The sequence below is a fragment of the Mustela nigripes genome, chromosome 8, assembly GCF_022355385.1.
Source record: "Mustela nigripes isolate SB6536 chromosome 8, MUSNIG.SB6536, whole genome shotgun sequence".
NCBI classification, from domain to species: domain Eukaryota; kingdom Metazoa; phylum Chordata; class Mammalia; order Carnivora; family Mustelidae; genus Mustela; species Mustela nigripes.
The window spans coordinates 33,179,533-33,205,584 of record NC_081564.1 but is presented as its reverse complement, the minus strand read 5'-3'; the positions used below and the strand labels follow the sequence as shown (position 1 = coordinate 33,205,584).

At 43.8% G+C, this 26,052-nt stretch overlaps 1 long non-coding RNA gene across 2 annotated transcripts; it reads left to right on the top strand.

Moving 5' to 3' along the window:
* Positions 1-937: 937 nt before the first annotated feature.
* Positions 938-25,002, top strand: LOC132023891 (uncharacterized). 2 transcript variants are annotated; one of them, XR_009406082.1, is made up of 2 exons: positions 938-1,103; positions 24,172-25,002. It is a non-coding gene; the product is annotated as an uncharacterized LOC132023891 (long non-coding RNA). The 2 variants fall into 2 exon arrangements; XR_009406081.1 differs by lacking the exon at positions 938-1,103 and adding an exon at positions 2,693-3,053.
* Positions 25,003-26,052: the final 1,050 nt, after the last annotated feature.

Genomic DNA, 26,052 nt, shown 5'->3' with positions numbered 1-26,052 from the left:
GACTTGGTTCTTTCTTTTCCACACCTGTTTCTTTGGGGTGGTGCATAATGTCCTGGTTTGCTTGTGAAAGGGTCGCCCCCGCCTTCAAACTATTGAGAGCACTTTGTGTTTATTCTAGGACAGAGCAAAGAAGTGAATATATTGTAGATAATGAGAGCCATGTTTTTCACTTTTGGAGAACAGAGTTATAAATAAGCTAAGGGGGCAGGCCGGAATGCACCCTAGGGTGTTGGACTGGAATTGAAGGTCCCGGAAGGAACTCCTGTCTTTAATATGCATATATGTAGACAGATGCACGTGTGTGGAAACTTGATAAATGACAGATTTCGTTGCACACCACTGAGAAAAGGATGGACTATGGCATAAATGCAGCTGAGACAAATAGTTATCTGTATGAAAACAAAAAGGATGTCCTACCTCACGTCATAACAAAGACCTCATTGTAATTGCATTAAAAACTTAAATACAAAATTAAAAGAATATTAAGACACGGGAAAACATTATAACACTGTATCATTATGCCATTTGGGCAGGGGAAGAAGATTTTTTTTTTTTTAAACGAAGACACAAAAAAGCACAAGCAAGAAATAAATAATGCTAGATTTGACTCCCATTAAAATGAGAAATTTGGTTTATCAAAAGACACTAAAAAAAAAGTGAAGATTAAGTCACCAAAACTGGAGGAAAATGATTGTACTACATTCAAGTCCCAAAAGACTTGTGTCTAGAATATGTACAGATCACTGGGTCTGACCTTTCTGAAGAGGCAGTTTGTTCCGGGAACAGCCCTTCGTCTTGCGGGAGCTGCTCTAGGGGAAATGAATCAGGAGGGATTATTGACACAGAGCCGCAGGGTGACTTTACCGAGCGAGGGGCACCTCAGAGTTTACATTAGCAGGAAAGCAAATGCAAGTTCAGGGCCTTGGTCGCTTAAGAAACATGAAGACTGGTTCGTGCTTCCGGACTCGTGGGAAGTGGCCAAGCGGTGACAGGAAGGTCTCCTCTGAAACAGGGAGCAGCCGTGTGGGAGGGAGGGAGCCCAGCCCACGAAGATGCCCGGACACTTTCCTGGAGGGAAGCCAGATACGGAGACCACCTTCTAGGTAAAAAGAAAGTTTTGGATGGGGTGAGATAGTTAAGTCTTTCTGGAAAAATACTTCGGTCTCAGGACTCTGGATTTTTATCATTCCTTTGCCTGCAAGAACATTATGTTACTTCCGAAAAGAAGAAACTTGTTGAAACATATATGGTTTTCCCTACTAATTTTGCTTTTCTAAAAACAAAAAAAGACAGCATCCTCCCTTTGCTTCCATTTCCCCTCTGTTTCCCCCCTTCTGGTTTCCCCCTTCCCTCTCTTCCAGAAGGCGCACCCAGGAGGGCTCGGCAGCTTCCACTGGGCACTGCTCACAGGGGCAGCTGCGTGAGAACACAGGTTGTCTCAAGGGGCTTCCGCGACCACCCTGTTTCGTGAAGATTAGGAAAAATGAATAACTTCCTTTAAAAAAATTGGCACCGAGGCTTGTTTTCTTTTCTAGACCTCTGGAAAAAACTCGGTGGTACTATGTGAAGGAAAAATGAGTTAATAAAACTCTTCCTAGCTTGTCCTTATTTTTGTACCCAGGAGTGAGTGGAAAAATCAGACCTTTTCAAGATCACGGACCCCGTGGCAGCTCGGGCGTGCTCTTGTCTGTGTATACAAAGCATGTCAAGACTGATTAAATTATCTAATTAAAATAATGATCTCCAAGAGCCTGCTTGTTTTGGCCAGAGGAAGGTCAGCTCAGCCAGCCCCTTCTCTGTGCTGCTGGGGAACCCCTTCCCTGTCGCAGGCTCACACAAGCCCCGCACGGGCTGGGGGCCCCAAGCCTGTTCCCGGAAGAGTAAGGGTGGGACCCACGCTCGCCAGTGGGGATAGGACTCTCTCCAGCTGGGACCGAAGAACACTCAGACCCTTTCTTTGTCAATATCTACTCACTACAGAGACTTCAAATATGACAAATTTAGGCAATGAGTGATTTTAGTTTGTGCACAGCTTGACAATTTGATGGACTTGAGCTCATTGTCATTTTGTTTGGGTGCTCTTTGCATTGGGAAGATACAACCCAAGATCCAGAGAGTGTCCACAAGTAATAAGTAAAGGAAAATGCCAGAAAAGTTTCTGTTGTTTTGAGACGACTAAGGGGACTGTTGGACTATTGGGCATGAAGTCGCTGGGTAGCCTTGACATTTTGTGGTACCAGCCCAAAGAGAGACATTACTGGAGGCTGTGGTTGTTCCTTTGACCCCCAGGCTCCCAGGATAGGGCATAAAGATGGCTCGTTATATTCAAGTCAGAGCAGTTTTTTTTTTTTTTTTTTTTGGCTAGGAGTAAACTTTGGGGCACGGAATATAAATCTGCTATGCATAATTTAATTCAAATTTAAGTGCATCAAGGAATGCATTGAGCCTGTCCTCTGCTCTACTCTAAGCTCTGCACAAGATATACAAACAGATCTGTGGACATTAGCAACATTCTGTTTGTCTTGCTGTTAAGGAGTCAAGGGCTTCCTTTGGGGGAGTTGGTCTAGTAGCCTGCAAGTCCTTAGAATGGGGGTCATGACCTTTGAAAACTAGAGTGCTGGTCTTTTTTTTTTTTTTTTAAGATTTTATTTATTTATTTGAGAGAGAGAGATTGTGTGAGAAAGAGGCAGAAAGAGAGGGAGGAGTAGACTCCCTGCTGAGCAGGGAGCCTGATTTGGGTCTCGTCCTGGGATCATGACCTGAGCCAAAGGCAGAGGCTTAACTGACTGAGCCACCCAAGCATCCTGCTAAGGCTTATTCTTATTTCTTCCCATCGTACCCAGGAGACAAGGGACTGGTGAGGGAACCCTTTGCAGAAGGAAAGCCAGGTTTCTGCTGGGCCCTGAAGGGCATGGTAGTTCTTACAAGCCAAGGGGAGATGTTATAACAGCCGTCATATCACATGATGGAAGCAACTACCTCCAATGCTAAGTGGGTGTTTCTTCCTTCTCCCTCCCCCACGTCTCGATCCATTTTCCTTCCTCCAACATTCGGTAAGTTCCGTCTATGAGGGATCCGTGATGGCTCACTAAATATATGTTTTTAATATTCAGTAATAATAGTTGGTTAATATTTTCATGAAATTTCTTAAAGCTCTGTGTGCAACCATCTTACTTGGAGATATGAGAAGAGAGAAAAGAGCAAAATGTCAGCGTCTGCTGGGAAATTGTTTACAAAATGTTATCATGATTATCTTTCCATTCTGGGTGCTCTTCATTCCTTCGTGTAGATCTAGATTTCCATCTGGTATCATTTTTCCCCTGCCCAAAGGATTTCCTTTAACATTTCTTGCTGTGCCGTTCTGCTGGGAATGAATTCATTCAGCCTTTATATGTCTGAAAAAAAAATTATTTTGTCTTTATTTCTAAAAGATTTTTTTTTTTTCTTTTTTTACTCTGGCTACAGAGCTCCAGGTTGACGGTTTTCCCCCAGTGTTTTCAGGATGCCGAACCGCTGACTTGTGTTGTTTCTGAAGAGAATGGGGCAGTAATATTTATAATTTTTCCTCTGTATGTAATGTGTCCATTTTCTCTGTTATTAAGATTTTTCTTTTTTTTACCACTGGTTTTAGGCAATTTGATGATGATGTGCTTTGTTTTCTTCATATTTCTTGTGTTTGGGGTTTGTTGGATTTCTTGGATCTGTGGATATAGAGTTTTCATCAGATTTGGAAAAAAGTGGGGCCAGCAGATCTTTGATATTTTTTCCATGCCTACCATTGAGGATTCCAATTATGTATATTAAGACTCTGGGCTTCACAACATAGTGATGTTCTAGTCTTTATTTTTTAGCTTTTTTTTAAAGTCATCATTCCATGTTAGATTTTATTGCTAGAGTTCAACTTCCCTGCAGTCGGGCTCCTAATTTCATCCAATGTATTTTTCACAGCAGATAATATATGTTTTACTTCTAGGCGTTTGATTTGAGTCTTTATTATATAGTCCATGTCTTTCTTGAACACATTCATACCTTCCTCCACCTTTTGGAATTATAATAGGAAATTACAATAATTGCTTTATTGTCCTTGCCTGCTAATTTTATCCTTTGTGTCAATTTTTTTTTCTTTTCTGTTCTTTCTTCCTTTTTTTTTCCTAGAGAGAGAGAGAGCGAGCAAGATGTTAGCAGGGGTTGGGGAGAGGGAAAGAGAGAATCTTAAGCAGGTTTCATACCCATTATGTAGCCTGATCAGGGCTTGATCCCAGGACCTTGAGATTGTGGCCTGTGCCCAAATTAAGAGTCAGATGCTTAACTAACTGAGCCACCCAGGCTCCCCAATCCGTTGGGTTGTTCCTTAGTCTGGGTATACTGTTTGATTTTTTTTCACTATGGGTTTTATTTTCTTGCTTATTTGCATGGGTGGTAATTTTTGGTTGGATGCTAGACATTTTATCTGTATATTTTACCTTATAAAGTGCTAGGGTTTTGGTATTCATTTCAGTAGTTCAGGGTTTGGCTCTGGGATAAGTTATGCTACTTGCTTGGAAGTCATTTGACCATAATGAAAACTGCTTTTAAGCTTTGTTAGATGGTGTCAGAGTAGTCCCTGGTCTAAGACTTACTTTTCCTTCCTCTTCACATGCCTTACCTGATGGTCTGTATCATATGACATGGCCCACTCTGGCTGGAGTCTCTCCAGGAGTCTCTCTGCTACTCTGCCTTGTGAACTACGGCTGTTGTCATGGCTTTCCTGATTCCTCAGCTCTCTCTTCTCAGCTCCATGAAACCACAGGGCTCTCTTTGGGCTTCCCACCCATGCCTTGAAGCCTGGAAGCTCTCTCTAGGCAGGAAGCTGGAACAATCAATCATAGGGCTCATTTGTTGGTTTCCCTCGTCTCCGGGATCATTATCTTGTCTGTTGTCCAATGTCTGGAAACCCTTGTTTTTGCTATGTTGTCAAGGGTTTCAGGTTTTTAAGATGAGAAGGTAAATCTGGTTCTTTTTATTCCATTGTGGCAGGCTAAGCATTGTTTTAGGCCCTGGAATATAAGAAACACTAAGACTGAATTAGCTTCTGCTCATACAGAACTTATAAGGAAGTACAAAGGAATTTTTATATATTCACTCATTCATTCATTCACCAAACTTGCTTGGTTCCTTACTATGTGCTATTCTAGGTTCTTAAATTGTAATGGGAGAAGGAGGCAGACAGAAGTTGAGTATAATGTGCTTTAAAGAAAGGTAAGGGGGGTTGTGATGATGATGGGGTGGGTGGATATCGGTATTTTAAACGGAGCAATAAAGGATAGCATCTCGGTGGAGGTGGAAATTGACTGGAGACACGAATTAGGTGAGATTTCTGGCCAGAGGAAGATGCTTTCAGGCTGAGGGAAGAACAAGTATAAAGATCCTTAAGCAAGAGTTTGCTTAGCCTGTTTTAGAAACAGAGAGGAGGTCAGTGTGGCTGGGACTAAGTGAGCAAATGGGTGGGGTTTGGGGTCAAAAAGATCAGGGGCTTGATCTTGCAGGCTGTGTAATAACAACAAATACGGGAGCATTGTGAAAGGGGACCAGCCACGTAGTGGGGGTCCTGACTTTGTTGTCTGCCAGCTCTTTCTTAAGTGAACCACTTGATTTTTTTAAAAGATATTATTTATTTTTTGAGAGAGAGAGCGAGCAAGCACATTGGGGTGGAGGGGCAGAAGAAAAGAGAAAAACAGACTTCCTGCTGAGCAAGGAGTTCAGTCCCAGGATCCTGAGATCATGACCTGAGCCGAAGGCAGATGCTTAACCGACTGAGCCACCTAGGCGCCCCTTTAGTGAGCCACTTTTAAGGATAACTCAGTAAACTGAATTTATAATCTCCTGGTTCTGTTAATTAATTAATATTTTGTGATTTTTTTACTATTGTTTATTACTATGTTTCTCCATCCTTTATTCTGACAGAGACTCTTGATAATCCTTACTTTTTTGAAAGGTGTAACTGGTTCGTAGGGAGGGTATGTGATATAAGGCCAAATACCAAAGCAATATGGCCTTGTTAGAATTATACATCAGATCCCCTGAATTTCAGAGGATCTGCTATGCCTGCCATACTAGGATGCTCCCAGGTAATATGTGAGTGGTATTTGAGCTAGTTTTCTTTATGGTAGGCTTATTCTTTATTCATTAAAAAAATAAAACTAGGAGCACCTGGGTGGCTCAGTGGGTTAAGCCTCTACCTTCAGCTCAGGTCATGATCTCAGAGTCCTGTGATCGAGCCCCGGATCAGGCTCTCTGCTCAGCGGGGAGTCTGCTTCCTCCTCTCTCTCTCTGCCTGCTGCCCTGCCTACTGATCTCTCTCTCTTTCTCTGTCAAATAAATAAAAAAAAGCTTAAAAAAATAAAACTAATATATTTTCATGGTAAAAAATGTAATGGAAGTTCCATTCTGCAAAGATAACCACTGTGAGCCGTTTTTTTATCTTTCCAGAAACTTTCATTGCATTTGAAAGCGCAGACTTGAATCTGTATAAGTTTTTTGTTAAACAAATATGAGCTGACATTTGCTCTCCACTATGTATTTATTTATTTTTTTTGCAAAGCTTTTTATAGGGATCTTTGCATTTCAGTGCAGAAATAGAACAAATAAAATTTGTATGGACTTTCAAAAACCCTGAATATCCAAAGTGATCTGGAGAAAGAAGAACAAAGCTGGAGGCATCCTACTTCCTGATTTTAAATGATACAATAAAGCTACAATAATCAAAACAGTATGGTACTGGCATAAAAATAGGTCAATAGCATGGAATAGTGAGCCCAGAAAGAAACACACACATATATGGTCAGTTAATCTATGACAAAGGAGGCAAGACTGTACAATGGGTGAAGGACAGTCTCCAATAAATGGTGTTGGGAAAACTGGATGTCTACACACAAAAGAATGAGGCTGGACCACTATCCTAGCTTGTAGACAAAAATAGACTCAGAACAGATTAAGAACTTAAATAGAAGACTTGAAACCACAAAGGGTCAATATCCAAAACACATAAAGAACTTATAAAACTCAGTGTAAGAAAAAACCAACAATCCAAGTAAAAATGTGCAGAGACTTTGAACATTTTTCCCCCCCAAAAAGATATACGTATGGCCAAAAAGTGCACACAAAAGATGTGCAGCTTCAGTAACCATCAGGCAAATGCAGATCAAAATCACAATGAGATATCACCTCCTACCTGTCGGAATGGCTATTATCAAAAAGACAGAAAATAAGAAGCGTTGGTGAAGATGTAGAGAACAGGGAACCCTTGTGCACTGTTGGTGGGAATGTAGATTGGGGAAACCACTGTGGAAAACAGTATAGATGTTCCTCAAAAAATTAACAGTGGAAAATAAACAGTGGAATAATCATACAAGCCAGCAATTCTGCTTCTAGGCACTTGTCCCCTCCCAAAAATGAAAACATGAATTTGCAAAGACATATGTACCCCTATGTTCACCACTGCATTATTTACAATAGGTAAGATATGGCAGCCACCTGAATGTCCATCACTAGATAAGAGGATAAAGAAAATGTGGTGTGTATGTACAAAGGAATATTACTCAGTTGTGAAAAAGAATGAGGTTTGTCATGTGCAATGATGCAGATAAATCTAGAAGGTATTATGCTAAGTGAAATAAGTCAGACAGAGAAAGACAAATACCTTATGACTTTCCTTAGGTGATATCTGGAAAACAAAACAGGTGAACAAAACAGAAACAGACTCATAGACACAAAGAACAAACTGATGGTTACCAGAGGGGAAGAGGTGAGGGGGAGGGACAAAATAGGTGAAAGGTATTAAGAGGTACAATCCTCCAGCTACAAAATAATTAAGACATGGGAGGTACTATACAGCGTAGGGAAAATAGATGATAATATGTAACAACTTTGTATGGTGACAAATGGTAACTATTCTTACTGAGGTGAGCATTTTGTAACCGTTATAAATATGGAATAATTATTGTACCTCTGAAATGAATACAATATTGTGTGTCAATTATTCTTCAATAAGGAAATTAAAAAGTGAGCTAATTTCATTCCATTACGTCTTTTTTCTTTTCTTTTTTTCCCTAATTCTGTTTTAGGGATCTTTGCGTATCACGGCTGAAGAGACTTCTCTAAAATGGCTCCCATGTGCGCATTTTCTTGGTTTCATCCCCTGAACCCACTCTTGGTGGAGAATTAGCTATCTTTTTCAGCTTTTTTGGACAGCAATATTCTTGTTGGTGTATCTTTATGAGTGTGTTTCCTGAAGAGCTTCATCACTTCTTTGTGGGAGCAGACCTGCGTTGACTCTCTCCTGGCCTAGAGTTGACTACTTCTCCAGGCTCCTCCTTGTGTCCAGCCTTTCTTCTCAAGTGTCCACCTCCTTCACCGTATGCTCTGCTCTGTGGAGATACCCATAGTATCTTCCGTGTTGCCTCAGTGAATAATCGAGTGAGGGAATGAAGAGTGAGCTGAGGAAAATGCAAGGCATTTCTCATGGTGGCTCTTGCTCAGGTTCCTGTCCTTGGAATACGAGGGGACCAGCTGAAGGAAGTAGGCCTGCCAGAAAACTGAGGGGGCTTCAGCAAAGCCACATCCCAAGCTGCGTTCCACCATTTTTTGGTTTTTACACTCAATAGCTGTCTTCTGAAGGTGAAATCATTCTTAGAGTCGATTTAGAGTAACTAACTAATAGAATTAACTAATTCTAACTAATAAAGTTAGTATTAAGATGCTAACCAGTTCTCTAGGGAGCCCTGGTTGGTCTTAGCATGGTGCCTGCTGCTAAAGGGGGTGGGGAGAGAGGCACGGGACAGGCCAACTGTAGAAAGAGATAAAACTGTTAGGAAACCCGTCCTACTTTGCACTGTCAGCTTCTGAAATGATAGCGTATCACTGTGCGCACCAAAAGAGGGACAAAATCAACAGTGTTAATGGAAAACTTGTGTCTATTATGTACAAAGGAGTATCTCGTACTTCAGGCTTTCAGTCCTTTGTGCCGAAGAGAAGTCTGGTGAAGCACTGTTGTCAGAACAAAGATCAAAGCATGGCCACCCTGCCTTTCTACCTCACATTCCTCTCCTGCTTGGCTGTCTGCAAAGAGAGAATGTAGCATGAGCTAGAGAGCAAGCCCTTCAGGCTGTTTCTTCTCCACCTGTGGGCTCTGCCCCAGGGTCTGGCTCCCTGCTGGGCAAGTGGTCCAACCAAGATCCTTGTGTAATTAATTCAGTGATGGCTTTATCATTTAGCCTCCAATGGTTGGAGGGGCTTGACAGAATGCCACAGAGTGGGAAGCTGGGAGAAAGGAAACACCAAGCTACTTGGTTGACCTCGTCAGTTTTTATTAGGATGCTTGGGGATCATCTTGGTGGAATTTGTGTATGTAAAACACATGTGCACACACACACATTTGTGTGTGTGTGTGTACACAGAAAGTGGAGCAATGTTTCTTGCTAAAAGTAGATGTGAACAAAATAGCTTTCTTTGGATTTCTTAACCTCTATAGCCAATTTAACCTCTATGATTCTTTTTTTTTTTTTTTTTTCATTTTGGAAAGGAGGAAAGATGACTTTCTTTCAATTTTTTATTTTTATTTTTTAAAGATTTTATTTATTTATTTGACAGAGATTAGAAGTAGGCAGAGAGAGAGAGAGGAGGAAGCAGGCTCTCCGCAGAGCAGACAGCCCTATGCGGGGCTCGATCCCAGGACCCTGGGATCATGACCTGAGCCGAAGGCAGAGGCTTTAACCCACTGAGCCACCCAGGCGCCCCTCTTTCCATTTTTTAAAAAAGGTTTTATTTATTCATTTGAGAGAGAGAGAAAGAGAGAGAACACAAGCAGGGGGAGAGGCAGTAGGAGGGAGAAACAGACCACCAAGCAGGGAACCTGATGTGGGGCTCGATCCCAGGACTCTGGGATCATGACCTGAGTGGAAAATAGACATTTAACTGATTGAGCCACCCGGGCGTCCCAAAAGATGGCTTGCTTCTCTATATGCAGGGCGTGTATCTTTTGGTTGATCTGCAGATGCCACTGAACGCTGTTTAATGGGATGTTCTTTTTTTTTTTTTAAAGATTTTATTTATTTATTTGACAGAGAGAGATCACAAGTAGGCAGAGAGGCAGGCAGAGAGAGAGGAGGAAGCAGGCTCCCTGCTGAGCAGAGAGCCCGATGCGGGACTCGATCCCAGGACCCTGAGATCATGACCTGAGCCGAAGGCAGTGGCTTAACCCACTGAGCCACCCAGGCGCCCTTAATGGGATGTTCTATTGAGAGAGGCCGAGATGGTGGGTTGGTGGCATTAGCATTTGGGGTGAAAAGAAAAGATGGGATGATTGTCACAGAGGTTTCAGTATGTTTGTGTGTGTCAAGGGCATTCAAGCACCAGTCTTTCTCTTGGCATGGGACTGGTTGGTTTGGGTAATCCGGGGCTCTGATCTCAGCTGGTCCTGCAGCTAACAGAGATCTAACTCAGTTTACCCTACGGTTCTTGTCATTGACGGGATGAGGGAATGAAGTTGGCCAGGCATTGCATGACAAGCCAAGTTCTCTTTGTTTAACCTGGGATTCTCTAATCATATTTGTCCATAAAACTTTTTTTTCCCTTTTCTTTTTAACATAAAACATATCAACAGCCCATGGAACCCTGTGTCCAGTGCCAGGCTCCCAAGGAACGATCCCTATTGCCCCAAGGGCACCAGGAAGTTTCTTGCAGATGGAGGCTTTATTGCACAGCTGTTGGGAACCCATTGCCTACAGAGCAGCTGTATGGAAACGTTCACTCAGTGTGGTAGTGGCTCATTTTTATGTCCTATACTTCTGAGTAGTGGGTACATAGTACATAGCGCTGTGATCACAAATTTCCATCAGGTAGCCTCCAAGATGAGTATATTCAGTTAGATATGAATATATATATGATGTTACAATGTTTCATGTTTACTTGTTGCTACCTTTATAAATGTTCTATAACTTGTAGTTATTCTAAAAATTAGATTGATAGTTAATTTCATTTTCAAGTGACTTGAGATGATTTTTTAAAAAAAATCCCTTACCAAGTTAGAATGAGAAGAAAGAACATGTACAACTGGGAGTCCCTGACTCACTCATTCACTCAGATTGGTTGGTCTAAATGGACTTCCAGATGATCGAGAAGACTGATCAGCATCTGCCTATTGGGTCTAAAATCACACAGACATTTGTATTTTCTGTGGATCAAGACACACAAATCCATGCACTCTACAAATTCCGTGGAGGTTAAGCTCTGCCTCATAAATAGAGGTAGCCTTTTAAAACAGACAATCAGACATTCCAGCTACGCGCCGATAAAACTGCCATTTCTCCCTATTTTTCTTAGAATCTTGTGGGTATTGAAAAATAATAATGTCCTGCCTTCTTGAGCTATCAAGTCAGAAAATCTGTCTCACCCGGGTGAGGGTGAGGTGCCTGAGCTCCAGGCATCCAGGCAGTAGCCTGTAAATCTTATAACCTCATGCAGCTGGAGGTCCCGAAGGAAATACAATCCTCTTGGCTGGCGTCCACCGTCAGGGATAAGGGACACCTGCAGCACAGTCACTGTGGTCCCTTTCAGCCTGAGGTCCTGAGACAGACATAGGATGCTGGGAGAGTTTGATGTGGAGAACAAGACCTTCAACCCTTGTTCCTAACTTACCATTCATTTCTCATGGACGGTGAAATTAACCAACCCGGAAGTGTCACAATCCTTTTGTTTTCATGCTCCTTATATATGTTCTGTGTGGTCCAGGCTGGGACCTGCGTCCCGCCACCCCTCCTCCTGAACCCTTCTGCTCGCACCCTTTACACCTGTGCCCCTCCTCCTGTACCCTTTTTTATACATGTACCCCTCCTGCATCCGCCTCCCACACCCTTCCTGCTGCATTTCCTTCTCTGGTACCTCTCCTGTACTTAATCACACACCCCTCACTCATGTAGGTCTTGCCAGTGAGATGGAGGTACTGCTTGGGATATGTGGGGGACAGTCAGTGAAGCAGAGGTCCACCTCCCCCCTCCCCCACCATTTGCACGATGGAGAGAAGAAGGTGGAGAGGAGACAAGAGAGAGGAAGCCAGGGTGCATCATCAGGAGAAATGATAAGGTTATGGAAGGACAACCCCCAAGGGTTGAAACAGGACTGACAAAGCATTGGTTTGCACTCACTTTTTCTATTGATGGTTGAAGATACTACATGTTTGCAGATCAGAAACGCAAAGACTTGAGTCCTGGTCTCAGCTCTGCCAACACCTTCCAGGGGGATCTTAGGCTGATCACTTCCCTCCCCCTGCCTTCAGGGTCCTTCTCTATAAAATGATGGAACATGCCAGATAACCTTCAAGGTTTCTGCTGGTTCTGGAACTCTGTGCATCCCTTCCTTACCCAGGGCCCCCAAGGAAGAGCCTTCCTTAGCTTTTGCCAAAATGTGATCTGCAAGGGCCAGCCCAGACTTATGCTGATAGCTGCATAAGGAGCGAACCTCTGTTCCAGATACAGCTAGTACGTGACCAAGGTGCGAGGAGGCCACGCCCCCTCCTCCCAGCACCCACCCTGGTATTCTTTATGGGAGGGCACGGGAGTATGTTATCAGATGGCTTCATTCATAAACACAGGCTCCCTTCCCATTTCCCACTAACCTTCAAATTCTGGCTCGTCTGGGCTGCACACCTTTGTTCTTTCTATGGGGGGATTTCCATTTGTTGGATATGCTCAAATCTTTTTTTTTTTTTTTTTAAAGGGGTTGCCCTTCTTAATATTTTGGTTTTAACTTTTGAGGGTGTTTCTGCTTTTAATAAGGTGGTTTCCTTTTTCCTTGCCCGACTCTTTTGCTGGGAAAGATCAGAGTAACGACCTGAGCCTGTGGGATTTCAGGTCTTCCCCCGATAATGAAAGCCACAGTCGTAGCTGGGGAAAAAAAGTACTGCAAAAAACCCCATCAGTCCCCTTTCCCTGCCCTGTTCTTATAAACAGAGGGCAAATGTTACTGTGGAAACCATAATATTGCCCAACTAATAAAACCATCTGGGGTTTGACTCCTTTTTTTTCTGTCTTCAGACGGCATTTATTACTGTCTTGGGATTCAACATACCTATTTTTGCCAGGCAAGCGGTGTGCCAGTAGCGAGCAAGGTCTTTACTACTCTTCTCCCCCCTTGAACTTCTGTTGAACCTCAGTCCACATGAGTCAGGCCAACGAGGACTTGGTTAGCCTCCTCTGCTGGTTTTACCTATCTTCGAGGTGTTTTTCTCACTGGAGTATCAGTTTCTGTGAACTTTGGGCTTCTCTCATCATGCGCTGTGTTTGAATGAATGGTGGGCACAAAATGTCTTCATATCCTTTGGGTTTGAGTGTCCTGGTGTTTGAGGAAGACATCTGCACAGAAGGGCTGCCATTCTGATGGACATGTGTCCTCAGGCCCACGTTGTTCCTGGGGACGCAGGGGGTTACAAGCCGGACAGAGCCCCCGTGTTCTCATTGATACAAAGAGAACATCTGTGTATGTGTTATCTCCTGGGGCTGCAGCCAAGACTAGGTGGAGAGCTTCCCAGACACATTCAGAGCTGTCCTAGTCAACGAGGATGGTGCTTCCAGAGAGCGGGGCTGGGGCTCACGGGACTGCGTGTTCCTCTGTTCTCCTTGCCTCATGTCTCTAATCCAATTAAGGCTCAGGTAGAAAGTGCGAGAGCCCAGAACCCAGCAGCCATCCCCTGCCACCCTTGACAAGAGTGGGAGGGCCCTGTGAAGTGTGTAAACCGAGAGCCCATCAATCATGGTGATTCAAGGAGCCTCAAGGGGTCTGGTGTGTAGCACCCATGGGGAGGTGGTCTTGGCAGGTGGGTGGGGGATGGCCACCACCTGCTCCTTCCTTCCAGCCCGGAGCCTCCCTTGCCTCTCACATGACACTTGGTGCATTGGGAAGGGGGAATCTTATCATAGACCTGGGGTTCCTTCATTCCAGCAGAACAAATTAAATGAGAGTCTTCAGCCAAAATCCTTCTGTATTTCTATTTTACGCATGACACGTAGCTAACCCCACAAGGCTTTTTGCCCTTAGTCCTGGGTGTCGGGGATAGGAAAGGCTTTAAACTTCAGTTCGTTTACATGTGAGGGGAATGAAGTCCAGAGATGTCAAATAACTTGCCTGTGGTCACACAGCTTGTTACTCGCAGACTGGGGACCAGAGTTTAGCTCCCCGGCCTCTCAGCCAGCTCTTCCCACTTCTAGGTGCTACCATAGGAAGTGCTATGCTTGTGGAGTATAACTTGTCATATAATACACCCACACGTACGTGTTTATCAGTTTCTAAGCATTGCTTTGCCGGCATTGCCGTCGGAGGCCCCTTGGTGCGATGGAGGGGGGGCCAACACCAGAGCTTCTGTTCTCTGAACTGACTCATGGGGGCTCCTGGGCAAGTCACCCCACCTCCCAGGATCTCATTTTCCTTGCTTTGGAATAAAAGTTCCTATTTCAAGTCCCCTTCCAGCTACACCAATCTGAATTTCCTGCTAAATGGAACCATGTTTCAAGAATGCTTGTTGGTTAAAGATGTTTTATAATAAATACAGATCTTGTTGAAAAGGGAGTAGCTACTCCGTGGGTTGCGTTGGTCCTTTGAGACTACGTGGCAGTCCTTTCAGACTCTTAACTGTGCACAGCTTTGAATGACATGAGCAAAGGGCTCTGGCCGAGTATGGACAGAGGTCTGTAACTTTGGTCTCTGGGCAAGACAGCCCTGTTGGCCTCATCGAGGAGCCAGGTACACATCCCGTTGGATGCCTGTCTTCCTGCCGGTGCCTCTGCCCTGGGTGTCCTGGCAGAAAGATGTAGCCCTGGGGCCTGAGGGATCCATGACAGCAGTCCCAGGTCTTACTCTGCTGGAAGGGGACTCAGCTTCAGTCTGGATCTCCACCTACCTATGCAGTGGACGGGCTACTTCACCACCAGACCCAAACACAGCCCTTTGAGGTTCTTCAGGGTACACCGTCTGCACGAATGCTGACCTGAGCAAAGGCCCGGATGTGGTCAATTCTGTTATTCATATTAATCAGGGGGGAGGGCACTGCCTCATAAATAATTCAAAGATGCTACAGATCCTCAAATCTTTTTCACATGGTCTGCTTGCTGCAAATGTTTATTGAATGACTGCATATACATTAACATACAAATGAATATTTTGCAATAGGTTTTGGTATTCGCGTTTGCACATCTGTCTGTTGAATGTTCCGAGGATTTGCAGCTGCTCTCACAAAATGATGAAGGACACCGCCAAAATAAACCCCAGAGACCAGGAAAACCAGAGGGTGCTGAGGTCCGCCTGCTCGTTGCTCGGTGGCAGGGAATGGGGCCATCCCTTCTGCCGATACAAGCCTCCAGCCAGAAACCTGTCCAGCCTGGAGCTTTGAGGCTCCCGCCACACAGCATGCTTGACCTGGGGGGGAGGGGGCTGAACACCTATTCTGGGTTTCTAACTGACTGCATGGCCAGAAGATGTTCATGTCCTTATTCCTAGACCATGTGATCATGTCCTAGCAAAAGGACTTTGCAGATTTCATTAAGCACTTTATCAGAGGGAGATGATCCTGAATGGTCTCGGTGGGCCCAACTGAATCACACAAGCCCTCGGAAGCAGAGCACTTTCTCTGGCTGTAGTCTGAGGGATGAGGCAGAAAGAGGATTTGGAGAGAGTCACATCAAGAGAAGGGTTCCATATGTCTTGCTGGTTTCAGGAGGGAAGGGCAGTGAGACAGGAATGTAGGTGGGCCTCGGATGACAGACTACAAAGAAATGGGGACTCTGGGCCTAGAACCATGAGGACCTGAATTCTGTCAAGGCACTCAATGAGCTTGAGAAGGAGTCTTCCCAGAGCTTCTCGAAAGGTCTGCAGCCCTGCTGACACCTTGATTTGGGCCCATAAGACCTTCAACAGAGATCCAGCTGAGCCATGCCTCACCGAGCTTCTGACCTGGGGAAATGGAGTGATAAGTGGGTGTCCATTTAAGGCATCGGGTTGTGGTGATTCGTTGCTACAGTAGCCTGTGAGTAATGGAGCACCGCCTTCAGCTCTTGGGACCCTGTTTTCCTCTGAGGAGTGGAAGGGGTTGGGCTAGGTCTCTGACACCTCGCCCAGCTTGTGAGTTCTGGGATCCATGATCGTGAATTGATCAGGTTGATAAATATACCAGGATTTTGTGAAGTAAGGAGGTGGACCCCCCCTGACGGGGTTCAGAGAGGAGATTTCGAGTTGCAAACTGCACTTACAACCTTTCTGTGCTTGGCTCCTTTTCTATAGATAGGAAGAGCAGCATGGCTGCACGTGGACTTGAGGGTCAAGCAGGAAGATGTGGGGCACATATCGTTTTAAGAGTCCTGCCACGGTGAGTGGGGCGGCCCAGAGAAAGGCAAGAGCACGTCTCAGCCGCTTTCCAGTTTCTGTCCTCCTTGTCCTTGTGATGGGGGCCAGAACTCGAGGGGCCAGACACTGACCAGGACTTACAGTTTCGAAGAACCTGGCCAGCCTGCAGAGCTGCTTCCCTGGTACTCTTTCCTTTTCAGTCCAGCAGCTGGCTGGGAGCCTGGGCCAGCTTGCCTGCCAGGGAGGGCAGCCCCCAGAATGGGGCAGTGCCCTTCAGCCTGGGCCAGGGGCCCTTCTCTTTCTTTTCCAGGTACTCAGAATTCAGTTGGCAGGTTGGAGACATTATTTCTGACATTTGGGATGTCAGAAATATGGCTTCAGTTCCATGGCTTCAGTTAGGAGGTTGGAGACATTATTTCTGACATATGGGATAGTTCTAGAACTTTCTGGGCCCTCTGGTATGTATATTTCCTGGGATTTTCCATCTTGAGTTCAGAAAGCTTACTGCTCCAGGGAGAGACATTTTTCAGGGGTATCATTGATCTCATGCAGGTGGAGTTTATCATATTTGACCAGTCTTGTTGACATCCCCTCTAGTAGGAGGTCAGTCCTTTCTCCAGGGTGATAAGACCCAAGCACAGGGATGAAAAGCATAATAGGTCCTCATAGACCTCCTGTTTCCACAACTCCTGGCCCTCTCTGCAGAGCTCCCTAGTTTTTGTGATGTCCTGCTTCCCTGGCTCCTTCTGGAAGCAGCCAGAACTAGAACCAAATTAATGAAGAAACCCCCATTATTTCCTACACACTGAGATAGATGGGACTAATGACCAATGAACACCACCAATTGTCCATCTGGATAGGCCCACCTTTGGAAATTGTAGCAAGAAGCCCCTTCTTCACATGTGAGTAAGACCTCGACCTTTAAAATGGCATCTATATATCCATTAGGTAGGTACATAGGTTGGAATTTTGGCTTTGGAAGAGCTGAGGGACTTTTTCTTAATTGGGTCAGTCCCTTCTCACTGGGCCCAGTGGGCTTTAAAGTGCAAGAACAGTCCGGAGAAGAGTTGGGTTGAAGGGAGGCACCTGGGATTAGCAGGTACTTTGTAGACTGAGAGTCAGCTTGGTCGCATGCTGGGCCTTGACAGCTGTGTGACTTTGGGAAAGCCAATTAACCTTTCTGTGCCTATAAGGGCTATTGTGAGGAGAAAAGGAATTTAAATATGTATATATGTGAAGCATTTAGAACTTTGCTTGGCCCACAAAAGTATTAGCTGTTCCTTTAGAGTCGTAAAATGGGCTTTGTACAGACCTGGCATCGCCCATCCCCTGAGCCAGTCCTCTTCATGCAAACAAATAGGCACGACCCTATGGGGGGCAATGAACACTGAGATTAACCTTCTCACCTGTGGTTTTCCTTCTGGTGCTTGCCATTGTGGCCCAAAGAGTCTCTCTCATGCAGATGTTTTGGAACTGGAGAGCAGCGGGGTTCTGTAAAGCAGGTGAGGCTACTGCCTTCTTTCTTGTGTACTGGGATTGTTATTCCAGATGGGCAAACTTAAAAAAAATATGTTTCTGGTAATCAGTTAAAAAAATTATGTCAATAGCTTTATTGGCTCAAGATCAGCAAGAGTAAAAAGGGGGGGAAAAAAAACCCTCTGCCTTTCAACAGCGCAATCAAAAATGCTGAACAGTCTTCCCCCCGTAAGACTTATTTATGGCTTTCTTTTCAGAATTCCTTCCTTTGGTAGTTAAGACATGCACGACGTCTTTGAAGTGGGCTAGACATGTTTTCTGCATGTGCGAGCAGATGTTTGCCTTTCTGCCGAGCTGGTTCAGAGGAACCATTTTTCCTTACGATTTCCAGGCATTGACAGTGGGATCTTGCCTGGGACTTTGCACATGATTTGGTCACAGGGGGACAGACGAGGGAATTTTATAGGTGGATCCTTGGCTCCACCAAGAGCGGCCATCTTCATGTGTTCCTTGCAGGCAACATTTTCGCCACAGTTTGTAACCCTGGGGGATGGCACTGCACCGGGACAGAGACTCGGGATCTTGTCTCTTCTTCTTCCTGCTTTTCCCACCCTGCTTCCCAGTCAGAAGCTGCTTTGTGGGGGTTGTACATAGGGGCAAGCAAGAGTCCACCGTGTGAAAGAGTATGTCAGTGTAACTGGGACCCTTTTCCTTTTGACTCGGAGATCCAAATGCTAGCATATTCCTCGGGGATTATGTTCTGATTATGATTATGTGTCAGTTCCAACTGATTTAGCAGTGATCGTTCCAGGCTCTGCTTCTCTTCTCAATGCAAACTCTACGATTCTGTAATTACATGTTGATTAAATGTGATAATACATGAGACGCGCATGACCAACTCATGGGAAACGTTCAGTAAACTTGATTGTATGACTATCATTACCACAGGGATTTCAGAGAAATAAAGTCTCAAAGATTGCCTTCATTATCCACCAATACTGCAACGTCTCTCTCGGTATTGCTTCTTTCTCCAGGCCCGCCAGTATTCCTGAAACTCTCCTGTCTCACCAAACAATAATCCAAGGTCCTGTGGTTCTGCATTCACTGTGGTTACTCTACTTTCTCCTTCTCTTCGAAGTCAATATCCAAGAAATATACTTTGATTCTCTACTTTTCTTCAGTTTTCCTTCATCCTTGACCCTCCACTCCCTGGCTATGGCACCAATAGCCGCTGACACCATTGCTTCTTTCCACCATGTGCAGTGGTCTCTGGCCCAGGGTGCCCATGGACTGCTGTGTGTCATTGGATTCCATGGCCCTGCACAGTCATAAGTGGTGTCTGGAGGAGTGGCCAGCTGGCCAGAGGGTTATGTCAAGAACACTGGAAATGTGGCAGTGCCTTAAGCAACTGAATTGTTCATTTAATCTTAATTATTTAAAATTTAAATTCAAAAGCAGATACTTGATTCAGTTATTGAGAAAAAATTTTTAAAGATTTATTGTTTAATTTGAGAGAGAGAGTGCGTATATGTGAGCCGGGGTTTGGGCAATGGGAGAGGGAAAGAGGGACTCCTGGGAAGATTCCCTGTTGAGTGGGGAGCCTAATCCAGGGCTCGATCCCAGAACCCCAAGATCATGACCTGAGCAGAAACCAAGAGTCAGATACCCAACCGATTGAGCTGCCCAGGTGCCCCTTGAAAACCTCTTAAGTATGATTGGAACAACTTGGGCCTGTGAATGTAGTTTTCTCCACTGTACCTGCTCCTAGGTCCCTCTGTGCCAACAGGTGACCCCCAGTGCCAGGCTGTTCCATGCTTTACCCAATGGGTTTCCTCTGCCCAGAGACTCCCAAACCCACTTATCTCTCTGGTAAGACAGATACGGCTCTTGTCCAGTGCCTTTACTGATATGTCCCCCTCCAGGGGGTAGATCATTCTTCTTTTGGGCCCCTTTGAACTGCTGGAGACTTCTGTCCTGCTCCCTGATTTTTGCCATGACTTTCCAACTCAGCCACAAATGACTTCATAGGAAGATTAATGTCCCAATTATGGCCAGATGACAATGGATTTAATCTGAAAACTCAGTTGCCCCAGAAGTCCTTGTTAGCTCTCTGAGGGATGGTCTCTGAGGAGCTGGGACTCATGTTTGCCCATGTTTTCTCCTCTCCTGCTCTGTGAGTTTACTTTCCTGGCCCATTGCCAATCAGGGGCCATTGGGGAAGAGGGGTGGCCTGGAAGCAGGAAATAAGAGGTGCATGGTCTCCAGAGAATTTTAAGAGAATGATAAAATTGACTGGAAGTCAATTTGTCATCTCTTACTAGCAATTCTAAACAGTGGCAGGAATAGACTATCCCTTTCCACCAGGGTGGCCCTCTCCCACTATAGCCCCTCTCCTACCTAAAGCGTTTGTTATTTTGACTTATCCCACTATCTTGTAATTCCTGGTTTATTTCAGTTCTCTACATCATCAATTAGATTTTTTAATATATATTTTGTTTGTTTTTAGTTAGCATTCTTTTTTTGTTGCTTAATTAAAAAAATTCAAATATAATTAACATATAGTGTTATAGTAGTTTCAGGTGTGCAATATGATGATTTAACAATTCTATACATTACTCAGTGTTCATCTAGACACTTGTACTCTTAATCCCCCTCACCCATGTCTCCCATCCGCCCCACTTCCCTTCTGGTGACCACCAGTTGTTCTTTATATTTAAGAATCTGTTTTTTGTTTGTCTTTGTTTTGTTTCTTAAATTTCACATATGAGTGAAATAATGTGGTATTTGTATATCTCTAACTTATTTCACTTAGCCTTATACCCTCTAGATCCATTCATGTTGTTGCAAATGGCAATATTTCCTTCTTTTTTATGACTGAGTAATATTCCATTGTGTTTATATCTATATCTATCTCTATCTATCTACCTATATCTATCTATACCTATCTATCTATAAAACATATCTTCTTTTTTTTAAATTTTTTATTTTTTATAAACATATATTTTTATCCCCAGGGGTATAGGTCCGTGAATCACCAGGTTTACACACTTCACAGCACTCACCAAAGCACATACCCTCCCCAATGTCCATAATCCCACCCCCTTCTCCCAAACCCCCTCCCCCCAGCAACCCTCAGTTTGTTTTGTGAGATTAAGAGTCACTTATGGTTTGTCTCCCTCCCAATCCTATCTTGTTTCATTTATTCTTCTCCTACCCCCTTAACCCCCCACGTTGTGTCTCCACTTCCTCATATCAGGGAGATCATATGATAGTAAAAACATATCTTCTTTATCCATGTATCTATGGATGGACAGTTGGGTTGGATTTCTTCCATATCTTGGTTGCTATAAATAATATTGCAATAAACACAGGAGTGTATATCTTATCTTTTAAATTTATGTTTTCATTTCCTTTGGGTAAATACCCCTTAGTGAAATTACTGAATCATATGGTATTTCTATTTTTAAGGTTTTTAGGAAACTGCATACTGTCTTCCACAGTGGGTGCACCAGTTTTCATTCCCACTGACAGTGCATGAGGGTTCCTTTTCCTCCACATCCTCACCAACACTTGTTGACACTTGTATTTTTAATTTTAGTCATTCAGACAGCCATGAGGTGATATCTCCTTGTGGTCTTGATTTGCATTTTCCTGCTGGTGAGTGATGATGAGCGTCTCTTCATGTGTCTGTTGGTCATCTGTATGTCTTCTTTGGAAAAATGTCTGTTTATGTCTTCTGCCCATTTTTAATTAGATGATGATGATGATGATGATTATTATTATTGGTGTTGAGTTGTATAAGTTCTGTATATATTTCGGATATTATCCCTTTATCAAATATATGATTTACAAATATCTTCTCCCATTTGGTGGGTTGTCTTTTGTTTTGTTGATGGTTTTGTTCACTATGCAAAAGCTTTTGATTTTGGTATTATCCTAATAGTTTAATTTTGCTTTTGTTTCTCTTGCCAAGGGACGTATACCTAGAAAAGTGTTTACTATGGCTGAATGTCAAAGAGATTACTGACTATGTTTTCTTCTAGGAATTTTATGGTTTCAGATCTCATATTTATGTCTTCAATCCATTTTGAGTTTATTTTTGTTTATGTTGTAAGAAAGTGATCTAATTTCATTCTTTTGCTTGTAGCTGTCCAGTATTCCCCAATATCATTTGTTGGAAACAACTCTCTTTTTTCCATTGTATGTTCTTGCTTTCTTTATTGAATATTAACTGACCATATAAATGTGGGTTTATTTCTGGAATTTCTGTTCTGCTCCGTTGATCTGTGAGCCCTTTTTGTGCCAGTACCATACTGTTTTGATCACTATAGCTTTGTAGTATATCTTGAAATCTAGACCATATGTTTTTGGGGTTGAGGCTGAATTCTATATTTACTGTTTTTCAAGGCCAACATAGAGTGTATAACAAAGGAAGTGTAAAAAATCTACTGAATTGATAAATCAATGGCTGTCCTCAGTTTAACAGAATAACCTTTGCAGGAAATTCTTTGTCCAAAAAGCAAGAGGTAAGAAGACAAATTCATAGTAGGGATTTATTTAAAATAATCTTGTAAAGCATATTATAAGTTTATTGGATATCCAGCCAGTAATCGATATGTAGCTTTTGTTTTTATGGTATGGGAAAAGAATTCTTGTGTATAGAGTATAAATTTGAAGCCCTCCAAAATATTAGATCAATAATGGAAAACATATTAATTATTTCCTTTATTACTATTTATTGCTTAGCATGTGCTAGGCCTGTGTTATAGAGCAGGAAAGTGGACCAATCTGTTTCATTGAAATTTTCAACAATGACAGTAAACCTGATCTAGTGAATTTTGAACTTACAAGAAAGCTCATTTAATCAGGGGATATTGCAAGGGTTTCCTGGGATCATGGGACATACTCCCCCAGTACAGTGAAACTCCAGCTTCATTCATCATGGTGGCTTGGACACTTCAATCAACTAATGGAAATTAAAACCACCACACCCGCAGGCAATCTATTGATTTCTGGGTCCTTTTGTTATTCATAACACAGATCAGAAAGTTTTAACCCATCTGGACAGACTTTATTCATCATTGTGTGTGTTTCATGTGTATGCACAGAAGAAAGTCTTGCCAGATTTCATCAACCAGAACCTTTAAGGACCACATGAGAGGTCTTGTCTTCTTTTTAGGGAAAGCTCTGGTGTGTGCTGCCTTTGATCTGAGCCTGAGATGGCCCTGCATTGTGCACAGTGGGATGGATCACCATTTAAGTTACGTAGATTAACTATGGAGGGGTCAGTAGTTACTTTGTTTATATATACATACATATATATAATATTATACATAATATTATATATTTTATATATTATAAAATATAATTTAAAAATTATAAAATATATAATTTTGTATGTGGATAATAGATATTTTATGTTTTAATTATATATAAATTTTATAATCTTTAAATTAATAATTTTAATAATATACACGTATATTATTAAATGTATATTAATAAATACATTAAATATTTATTTATTTATTTATTTATTTATTTATTTATTTAAGGGGCGAGGGGTAGAGGAAGTAGGTTCCATGTCCAGTGCAGAGTCCAACACAGGTCTCTATCTCATAATCCTGAGGTTTTAATCTGACCTGAAATCAAGAGACAGACACTTAACTGATTAAACCGGGGCCTCCCAGGTGCCCCGGTTTAATCATTTAAAGCCACGCTTTGTAATAGAAGGCGGTGATTTGTTTTGAAAGCCTGTCTAGAGTTTGTAGATGAGTGACAAGATGTGACTCTCAGTGTGTCAATACTATTTGCATATTTTGGGGTGAGATTTGCTGCCTGAGCAAGAAATAAGGGTATCTTACTCATGATTGCATGTCTCCAAAAAGTTTCATGTAAGTTTGTGTGAAATAGTACACAGTAGAAAATATTAAAGAAAAGTCCCTTCAAAATAGGTTTTGACGTACAGATTGGACATTAACCTAAGTCTGGGGTCAGCCTCCTTGGAATCAGGCTTCCTTTTGGGGCTCTGTCTATGCGATGTGAGCTACAGAGAGCAAGTGTTTGAAGTCACGTCCAACCACTTATGGGGTAGATTGGGTGAAAGAATAAACTGTTCGCCACCGTAGAAATTTGTATGGGATTTGGAAGGCGTGAACTAGTGGCCAAATGGTCAAATGCTCAGGGGGTCACAGCGGGTCAGGCACCATCCAGTGTGGAGGGAGCCCCAAGTCCCTGACCTGCTGGCTGACCTTGCTGGGTGGGGCAGCAGTGAGATCTGAACAGATCTGGCTTCCCCTGCATCTCTTCATCTGTCTCTAATTTACTCTGCAGGTCACCCCCGTCATCACGGCTGGAGGACGCAGTGAGAGGCAGATGCATTCTCATCGGTTGCTGGTCTCCCCCGCTTCTGTCCTTCTTTCCCTCCTGGGGGTTGGCCTGCTGACTTCCGGCCGGTTGCACACCAGGCCCAGAGGTGGCCAGCTTGCTCGGATGCCTCACCTAGCTCCTGCAATGATGGGGGAAGGGCCAGCCCCACCATAAAGCCTATATACCCCACCACTCCACATGGTCTGCTGCTCCAGTTGCACTTGGCCTGAAACACGTGTTAGTTGAAGGAGGCAGAGAAGAGAAGGACTTGGAAGAAGAAGGCGGCTGCTCTCTTCCATCCCAGAGATGACTGAATGCGAGTGTCGCTCTGGGACACAGCGAAGTAATGACATCAAGCCTGCGCTGCAGTCCCCGGGGGGCTTTGTGGGCATCTGCTTTGGAGAATTTGGGGAATAGGCGGGCTCTGCTCTTTCTGCAAGTGTGGCATTGCTGGAGGGCAGAAGAATGAAAGCCTCCCAGCGGCTACTGTGGGGAGATAGCTCTGGTTGAAGAGCAGGGACCAAGGGGACAGAAGCCCCTGTTCCAGCCCCAGCCCCTTCTACCACGGTGAAGGGTTTGACCTCTGGCAGCTTGTTTACTCTCTCTTCCACCCAGGGAGGGACCAAAATATTGGGGAAATAGCAATTCCGATGTTGTTTGCTGTTTGAACAAAAAGCAACCCAATTTTTATTTAAACACCCTGTAATCCACAGGGTTACGCAAGTTTTTTTAAATTTTTTATTTATTTTATTTTATTTTTTTTAATTGGTGGGTCCATTAAAATAGGAAACTGGATTTGTATTTCTCTATCTCTAACAATGCTGCGGAAGGAAAGAAATCAGTGAGTTGAAAGTCAAACTGTCGTCAAAACAACTCATGAAAGCGATGCCTTTGTCAGCTGGTGACCCTATGACAGGTCTGGTGGGCATGACCCTGTCCCCTTCCCAGCCTGGCCAGGCCAGGCCAGGCCATGCAGCTGCTAGACTGTGTACCAGCAGGAATCTGCGGAAACCAGCAGGCAGGGATGAACGTAAATAGATCCTTGGGGAGGCAGGAGAGATCTTCATCACCTTAAAGTCCCAGAAACTATTCCCACACTGTCTGTCACTCCCAAGGCAGGAAGAATGGGATTTGTTCTTTTTAAATCTCTTAAAGAATTTAAAGGCCAAACTCAACTGGGCTCTGGCATGGAAATTTCTACCAGGATGTATTTCTCAAAGACTCCTTCTCATGGCATACCCATTTCAAAGTAGCTGAGTTCATCAGCCTCTGCTGTGCAGTCTTGAACTCGTCTCATTTTGGAGGTGTTCTGGAAAGAGTTTGACATTTAATGGGGGGTAGCTGTGATCAGAAGGCTTTAGGTCAGAACCCTGGAGTGTGGAATTGTTTTTTGGTGACTGTTTTGGAGACAAGGTCTAGTAAAAATCATTCATCTTCTTAAAGGCCCATCTGTTTGGGGGCAGGAACACTTTTCACCTGCATTGCACACAATGATGTCCCAGGTGGCATGGCAGTCATGGGACAAGCTGGCTTACAAAATGCTGAGACTGGGGAGAGAGAGAGAGAGAACACGAGATCGAGAGCAAGAGAGAGAGTGCGCACAGGTGAGGGCAATGGCTCCAAAGTCTTCTGGGGGGTGGAGGAGAGGCTCGGGCCATGGCAAGAGGTCCCTGGAGGTGGGTCAGGAGGTGACGGAAGTTGCTGGTTTGGACCCATCTCATTTGGCAAGTTGTCACCCGCCCTGTTAGAACCAGACCCCGTGGGCCCACACCAGGGCTCTGATATCGTTGTGGCCACTTCTCCGCTGGTAGGGGAGGAGTTCTGATGGGTGGGTGGGTGGGGGGG